The 8,983-nt window shown below is 29.3% G+C and overlaps 1 non-coding gene across 1 annotated transcript; it reads left to right on the top strand.

The window, feature by feature from the left end:
• Nucleotides 1-1,886: 1,886 nt before the first annotated feature.
• Nucleotides 1,887-1,958, top strand: TRNAM-CAU (transfer RNA methionine (anticodon CAU)). Its single transcript has one exon. It is a non-coding gene; the product is annotated as a tRNA-Met (tRNA).
• The last annotated feature ends 7,025 nt before the right edge of the window (nucleotides 1,959-8,983 follow it).

Below are 8,983 nucleotides of genomic sequence, written 5' to 3'. Positions count from 1 at the left end.
ATAAATTATAAAAATATAAAATAAGTGTACGAGTATACTTTAAATTAAATATAAAAAAAGAATAAGAATATAAAAAAAAAACAAATAAAAATAAAAATAATAAGAAATAGTAGTAGTAGTAGTAGTAGTAGTAACGTTGTAAAATAACTTTCAATATTTTATTTGTTAACGTTTCAAAAACAAGATCGTAAAACCGTACTACACGCGTGTACATGCATATGTACATCGTGTCGTTACTCGATTAGGTATCTCTCTCTCGAGAAAGAAGGTTTATTTTCCTGTTTTTTTATTTTTTTTATATTTTTTCTTTCTTTCTTTCTTTCTTTTCGTCATCCGAGAACATCGATCGACATTAAAGGTGCGAGAAGAAAAAGAAGAAACAAAAATAAAAAAAAATCAAAAGATGCACATACCGTTCTTCTTTTCTAATGCACTTGGGTTCACGTTTACAAGTATGCATGCATGCATGCATGCATACATGGATAACATAATAACACATACACACAAATACAAACTAACAACCTTCTCTTACGGATCGGTGTCGTCCGATCGATGCGGGCCACGTGGGCGACTTGTTAAGTGCACCATCGAATCCACCTCCTCCTCCTCCTCCTCCTTCTTGCCAACTACGGTCTTTCTACTTGCAACCTATACATGAGTATGCACTTTGATTTAATGCTCTATGTTGCATTGAGATTATTATCATCGTCTCTAGGTCTACTGAAAGTTCATGTGGCTCCTAAACTTAATTTTTTTAAATGTGCATGAAAATGTGCAAGAAAATGTGCATGGAAATGTGCATAGAAAAATGCATAAGTAAAATGTTCATTAATTTCTTTTTCATATGTACACAATTTTTATTTTTTTCTAACTAATTCATTTGCATCATTATCTTTAATAAGGTGAACGTAACTATTTAAAAATTATAAATAAAAAAAGAAAAACACATAAATTTCCTTGATATATTATCCTAATAAAAATAAAAAAAAATAAATAAAAATTACAAAGTTTTTCAATGTTTGTATTCAAATTAAATTTAAAAAATAAAACAACCTTATATATGTTATTAAAAATAAAATAATATTCTATATATTCAAATATAATTACAATAATTATATAACTGATATAAATTTACAGGTGTACATCTATACTTAAGAAAGGATTACGTGTGTGGTTTTGTATCAAATGATATGCAACATCTTGGTCATTTCAATTTCAATTTCCGGGATATCCTCCTGGACACCATCACCACCACTACCACTACCACTAACACTCTCTACCACCTTTTCTTCTTTAGTATACATATATCTCACATGATGATTACTTTCTCGCGAGCAAGTATAAGGATTACTCAGAGCTTCAGAGAGGGTGATTTGAAATAGAACGCTTAGTCAGACACGTCAGGAGGAAGTAAAAGACAAATAAGAAAGTGCACAGAGAGAAGAAAGATTGAAATAGAGAAAGGAGAGAGGGATAAAAGAGGTAAAGGGTGAGAGGGGTTGTTGGTCATCCAAGTGAGAAACTAAACTGAATGCAAGTTTTCCTTTGTTAAATGCCGACTTCTTAAAAGTACACCTAGCACACATGTTACTCAAAATTCAACCACCTTTTATTCACATATATATATTCGAGTAAATGTATTAGTTAAAAAATGCTTTATTTTATTTTATTTTATTTATAATTTATTATGGTGTTTGGGTATCACGTTTTTACCTAAAATGGTATAATGTTTAACATGTAATATAATATAAATAATATAAAATAAAACATAAACATAATAATAATTTACAAAATACTTATATTTAATCATAAGAATATTAAATAAAAAAAAATCAATTCTAAATACACCAATTGAAATTTGTTATTAAATTTCTTCCCTTACGAGAAGCAGAGTGGCGCAGTGGAAGCGTGCTGGGCCCATAACCCAGAGGTCCGTGGATCGAAACCACGCTCTGCTAAGAATATTTTTTTTTTTCTACTTTTCCCTTTTAACCAAACCATCCAATAAGAATACAGTTATAATAATACCGTAAGTTAATTTTAACGATCGTAAACACGCATTACGATTTATGCATTTATTTATTTTTATTGTTCCTTTCTTTCTTCTTCATAAAAAAACAAAAAAAAAAAAAAAAACGTTCCCTGTAACAAAACCACCATTCCATTCCATTCGTTGAAAGTCATCTCTCCTCATTTCGAGAACGACCAAAAGTGCCTGTGTGTCTGTGTCTGTGTGTGTTTTTTTTTCTTTTTAAGTCAAGGAAGTGTAATTTGCAATACAAAAAAAAAAACCGAAGAACACTCGAGGACAAACAGACAGACAGACAAACACACAGACCACCCTAAAGTCCCGTAAATGGGGAGAAGTGAGGGTGGTGTAAGCTGAAGATACACGTACGAGTAACACGTAAACATGTGAACACATGAACACGTGAATAACAACAACAACAACAACAAACGATGATGACGATGAGACCAACCAACACGCATGTTGGGATGGATGCCATTCCCTTAGTCGTCCTCATTGTCCTTGAAGAAGGAGACGAGAGACAACGGGTTCGGAAGTTCAACCGAGTTCACGAGCATAAATTCACATGGGTGGGTGGGTTGGTTGGTTTTCTTGCGGTATATCCAATACCAAGAGGAACGCTATATTATTTTTTTTTTAATATATATGGATATATATATATATATATATATATATATATATATATATATATATATATATATACATGCGTATTTAATTTTATAATATTATTTATTATATAATTTATTTTTGTAATTAATTTTTATTTTGTTCATATCATCATTTTTGAAAGAAAAATTTCCTTACAATCCAATTAGAATATAATTTAATTATTAAATGTATACATTTATTTTAATATAAATATTTAATTTAAATAATTAATTATATATATATTAATATTATATTAAAATAATATAATTTTTATTTTGTAGGTTTGCGTACGTTCCAATTCCATTTTCCTAAAATCTCATCGATACCATCATTTCTGTCCTTGCCCTTTTTTAATGTTTCTTGAATTATTGGCAGATCTTCTGGTCGAATTTTAGATATCAAAGGTTTTTTCTTTCATATATGAAAATAAAAAGAAAAAGAAGAAAAAGGAAAATATGAGAAAAATTATTCTTTTCTATAAACAAAACTAAAACAAAACATTGCCACGTGTTTTGTGCCACGTGTTTTGTGCCACGTGCGTTTACACGTTGAATATATTCTTCTTTATTATAATTTATTGTTTTAATTTATTATTATTATTCATACAAAATTTTATTTAACAAAAAAAGTGGGTTAAATTGAAAAAAATAAAAGGTAAGAATTTGTATACCTGAGTAATTTTGATGGGTAAAAACTTATCCGATGGAATCTCATACGGTATCGAATCATTTGATGAACGGTCTGTGGATAACTGTCTCTTCCCCATAGAAATTTGAGAATATCGACAAGCTATGGTGGTATCGTATAATTCTTTGAAGTATCCGTGTCTTATCTTCTCATCGTTCACCTCAACGAGTAGCAGTCTACTTAGCAACGTGGCTGAATATAAAACCTTAAAATGCACTTTCTTATCTTTTATATCTTTTATATATTTAATTTATTTATAAGGTGTACATTGTATAACTCAATTATTTATATTTTCAATGTTTCTTAAATATATAATATAAAAGAAGAAAAGGAAAAGTATATGGAATTTTTTAAATCAACTGCAAGTTTTTATCAAAGTGCATCCAATGCAATTGCATATAAAAAAAAATACAGACAATTCGTACAATATTTTTACGTGTTTTAAACAAAGTAAATTGATTTTACATTTTAATTTATTTATAGTACCCTTGTGCAAATAAGTGAAAGAATAAAATAAAATAAAATAAAATAAAATAAAATAAAATAAAATAAAAGAAAATAAAATAAAATATAAAATAAAATTGTAGGTGGAACAAATTATGCAATTTTTTTTTTTTTTTTTTTAACACAAGTGCATTGATGTGGTTGCATGTTTTAAACAAAAATAAATGAAATGATGGAATAAATTTATAGAATTTATAGTTCGATTCAATTACTTGACACACTTATATATATATATGTGTATATGTTGACGATGATTTAAAAGGCAACCGCTTTTATGCGCCGAAGCGTTAAAATACGGAAGAGATTACTCACGTCTTCTGGCGATATACATTGAACATTTTTTAGCCATCCCTCTTATCGATCTTAGAATAAAAAAAAAGAAAAAAAAAATATTTCAAGACACATATATGCATATATCATGAACGTTACAAATTTAGGTTAAACGTGGGATTTACACCTGATATTAGAAAATCAATAAAAAAAAAACTAACAGAATTATTGCAATTATTTTTGTTTTGTTTTTCTTTTGACTATCTTCCCTTCTATCTGAATCAAATTTTATAAACTGTATACCGTGTGAATTAACAGTTAAGATTACAATTTACATTTCTATTTTCCTATCATGTTTCTTCAAATTGCAACAGATGTAAATCATATCGATTTATATCGATATAGAAAATCGTATGTATAATAAATTTCAATGATATATATATATATATTTGAGAAACATTTAAATAATTTATATTTTTTTAAATAATGTTTATAAAAATTTTTCTTTTAATTTTTTTAATTTAATTTTATTTTATTTTCTATAAACGTTGCAACCAACCCATGCATCAAGTGAGTTATCTCAAAGTTATAATATTAATTAAAAAAATAAATAAATAAATAAATAGAAAGAAACATAAGAAAGATAAATAATCAATAATTCAATTTAAATTAATAATTATTTCTATAATTCTACCATGAATCATCTCGTCACCTTTCACGTATAAATCAAACCATCTCAAATTACTACGTGGTCAAGGAAAAGAATAAGAGAAAAGGGATGGTGATGGTGATGGTGGTAAGAAAGGGGGACAAAACTTCGAAAGAATTTTATTATTATTTATCCTGTTAATATATATATATCAACTAGTCAACTAATATCTTTATAAGATAGTTTAAGATAAAAGAAACTTGGTAGAGAAAGAGATTTGCGGTTGATCAGCAACCGAAGAAGTATATTTACACATCAGTGATACCCCTGGACAGCCTCTGGCTTCCTGTTGCACAAGGTTACACTATTCCATGACTCTCGACCATGAGATTTCTGATCATCTATTTTCTCTTTCTCGATCCCTAGGAATCCATTTCATACGCGGAAGAAGAACGGTTCGATGAAACGGTTAAAATGACCGTTACTGTGGGTATAAGTTTACTTTTGCGCGTGCCTCTTGATGATGATCATGATCACCATCACCACCATCACCAATATATTGACCAATAAGTGAGATGATATACAACTGACTTATGTGGCTTTCGAGACATTATTTTTTTTTTTTTTTTACAAAAATCTAACAAATAAATCAAGTTGAGTATCATGACTCATATTAAAACCCGTTTAGGTGATTTTTAGATAGGGGGGTAGAAGTGGGGGTTTAGGAATACAGGGGAGAATTAGAGAAACTGCTGGACGTTACGTATAATAACGATGGGCCAAGGTATATAAATTTAGAGTTAGAAGACTAGGCGAGGATGCAAAATCCCCAGGCGAATAATCCAAACGTGATGAATGCCGCCTGGCTTTACTTTGGAACTGGTCCACGAGTTTTAAACCACTACGGCTTGCTTTCTGAATTTCTTCACGTTAAGTTTTTGGGAGTTTTTTTATTTTTTTATTTTCTATCTTTCAATTTATTTCTTAAGAGAAATATCTAACCGATACGCAACGTCAAATTCAGCAAGGAATGAAGAAAGTCTTCATACTTTTTGTCTTTTTTTTTTTTTCTTTTGTAATGAATGTGTTTTTCTACAAAGTCTCTAACGTTTCTAACTAAACTATAAGAGCCAAAGAAGAAGTTATTGATAGAAGAAAAGAGATGAAATGAAATAAGATGAAATAAGATGAAATGAGATGAGATGAGATGAGAAATGTTTGGTGATAATAAATCATAAAGTACGGTGTGTATTTACGAAAGGACTATACCTGTGCTGATGTTATTAGAGGATAAAACTGGGAATAAGAGAAACTACGTTTTGTTCAACAACAACGTCATAGTAATAGTTGGAATAGTTGTATTTGTAGTAGTAGTAATAGTAGTTGGAGTAGTAGATGAAAAAGTTGCGTTTAATACGTTCGTCTTAACGGTCAAGCATTATGACCGTTAGAAGACAAGATCGTGAAGACGACTTGACGACGTTTCTCGTTCGTCTTTTCATTTCTTTATTTATTTATTTATTTATTTACTTTTATTTCATTTGTATTTTTCTATTTCTCTAAGAAGAAGAAGAAGAAGAAAAAGAAGAAGAAGAAGAAGAAGAAGACGACGACTTAGTTATTGTCGAGTCGAATAAAAAGATTAAATGGAATGCGAACAAATCTTTTTGTTTACATTTCTTTTTTTTGCAACAGAACACATGGATTTAATTCTCTTCCTAGTTTTGTTGGTTTTTTTTTTTTTTTTTTAATTATCTTTTCATCGTGTCATTTTGGTAATTAGAAGTTCTTAGAAAGAGGCAGAACTAACCTGGGAATTATAATTATTATTATAATAATATAGTTTGGTCTTTAATTGTATTATTTAGTGAAATTTGTGTGAGTTTGGAAATGATGTATGTTTTTAAATAAATGTTTCAATTAATTATTTTAGTTATAATAAATATTTTTTCTTTTTACATGTTTTAATTTGTTTTTATATATATATATATATATATTTTTTTTTTATTTGGTTTATGTTTTATTATTTTTTTAAGTTAATATATTGTGTTAAGATGGTTTTATTTTTTTATTGGATTTATTACAATTTCTTTTTTTTTTAGGACTTTGTAAAAAAAAAAAAAAAATAAAATAAAATAAGATAGAATGAGATAGAATGAGTGAGAGTATGAGAGAGTGAGAAGATACATATGAGGCTAGGTTTCTCTCTCTTTCTCTCCAGTGAGTTATAAGTGTCTCTTGGGTAGGGGCTCGAAGTAAAAGGGCTGCCCAAAATAACGATCGTCCTCCGCGACATTGCATAACGGGCCGACAAGTACGTAGAGGAAAAATCGAACATAGTGAGTAACTCAGTAAGTGAATTAGTATGAGTAAGTGAGTGAGTAAGTGAGATCGGTGGCGCCAAGATTCCTCAACGCGAGAGAAGTTTCTTCCTTCTTCTTATTCTTCTTATTCTTCATCATCTTCTTCTATTTTCCTATGACGATAGACAAACTTTGTTTTAACTAATCCTCTATCTCTCTTTCTCTATTTATTCAATGTTTTTTTTTCTTCTAGTATACTATATCGTATAATTAAATAAATCATACTAATCAATCAAATTAAAATGCACACACACGAGATAAGAAATTTATTTCAATAATATTTTATTCCTACTTTTAAATCTACTTTTATTTTCTATTCTAGTTTATTATTATTATTTTGTTGGTGTTTTTGTTCTTTAAGTGTTTCAAATTTCGAATGATAGAATAATACAAATCATAATAATAATTAAATATTTTTTTATTTGTTTTGATAAAAAAGCAAAAGGAATGGATAAGGTAACAATTTAATATTTTGTTGCTGTTATTGTTCTTCTTTAAGTGTTAGCTTAAATTTTAAGTTATTTAATAATAATAATAAAAATATTTGTTATTTGTGATAAAAAATAAATAGGATGGGGATTAAAGTGATGATCATCACGTTCAAAGATTTTCGACAACTGACGCTATTAGGGTTAATTTGTACCAGACCGGATAGGACACAAATTATCGTGAATCGTGACGATATTTCTTTCCCATCCCCTCACCCGCAACCCAACCCCACCCTAAACGTGAGAAAGACTTACTGAATAAATGAGTGAGTAAATAAGAAAGAGAAAGAGAGAAAGAGAGAGTTAGAAATGCTATTTGGAGTCGTCCGATGCATCGTAGGAAGCAACCAAGAAGAAGATGAAGAAGATGAAGAAGAAGAAGAAGAAACGTCGTCAACGAGAATCGGTTGCCATAGGTCCGTTGGTTATTTGGGGACAGAGAGAAGAAGCCACTATCACGAATATAAACATCCGACGACCGCGATCCTTATGGTGGTACCAACTTAGAGAGACAACCATTCGGTTGCCAAGAATCTCAAGTCCCTGCAGCATCCGCCTTTCGTTTGTGCCAACTGATTTTCACTAACTCAGAAAGAAACTGTCTTTTTGTTTTTTTGTTTTTTTTTTTTTAGTATTTTCATCGTTTTCTTTTGCTGTTGGTATACTAAAACCTGTTAATTATTTTTTTTGTAAACACCTGGACTATTTAATTTCGATTCCCCTATTCACCATTACCACCATGTTCGAGGATAAACATGGACTAATAGATTAAATGTAATTATGGTTAGGTTTAGCAACAACCTACCAATCAAATGCAACCCTATCATCTCCCATTTATTTTGTTTAAATTTATTTTTACTTAACTTTACGTAATACCTGTGTGTGTGTGTGTGTGTGTTTTATTTTCTTTAAAGTATAATATAATAATTAAATGATAATTAATTGAGATTTAAAGATATTATCAAACAAATGATTTAACAATAATTCTCGACAAAAGTTACACGATTGAAAGAGTTCGAGTTCCCTTTTGAAACTGTGGGAAGGATTACGAGATTCCTTCAATTCGACGTCAAGGGTCGAATCGTTCGACGATAATTATTCCCTACGTGCCGTTCAATTTACGAGATAATCATTCTAAAGGTACCTATCCTTTAAAAAGGTAAGACAGTTGAGAATTTAGCTCACGCGAGTTTCGACAAAGTCAATCTATTTCTTTGTAATCTTCATTTTCGTTTAGTTCTTCAATTCTTCAAATTAATTGAAAAAAAATTGTTCCTAGAAAAAAAAATAAAAGAAACAACAACAACCAACCAAAAATAAAAAACAAAATAAAAAGACACCTACA

The sequence above is a fragment of the Polistes dominula genome, unplaced genomic scaffold (assembly GCF_049000335.1).
Source record: "Polistes dominula isolate Pdom_NZ unplaced genomic scaffold, Pdom_raw_medaka contig_26, whole genome shotgun sequence".
Classification (NCBI taxonomy): Eukaryota; Metazoa; Arthropoda; class Insecta; order Hymenoptera; family Vespidae; genus Polistes; species Polistes dominula.
This window is presented reverse-complemented; position numbering and strand designations above follow the sequence as displayed.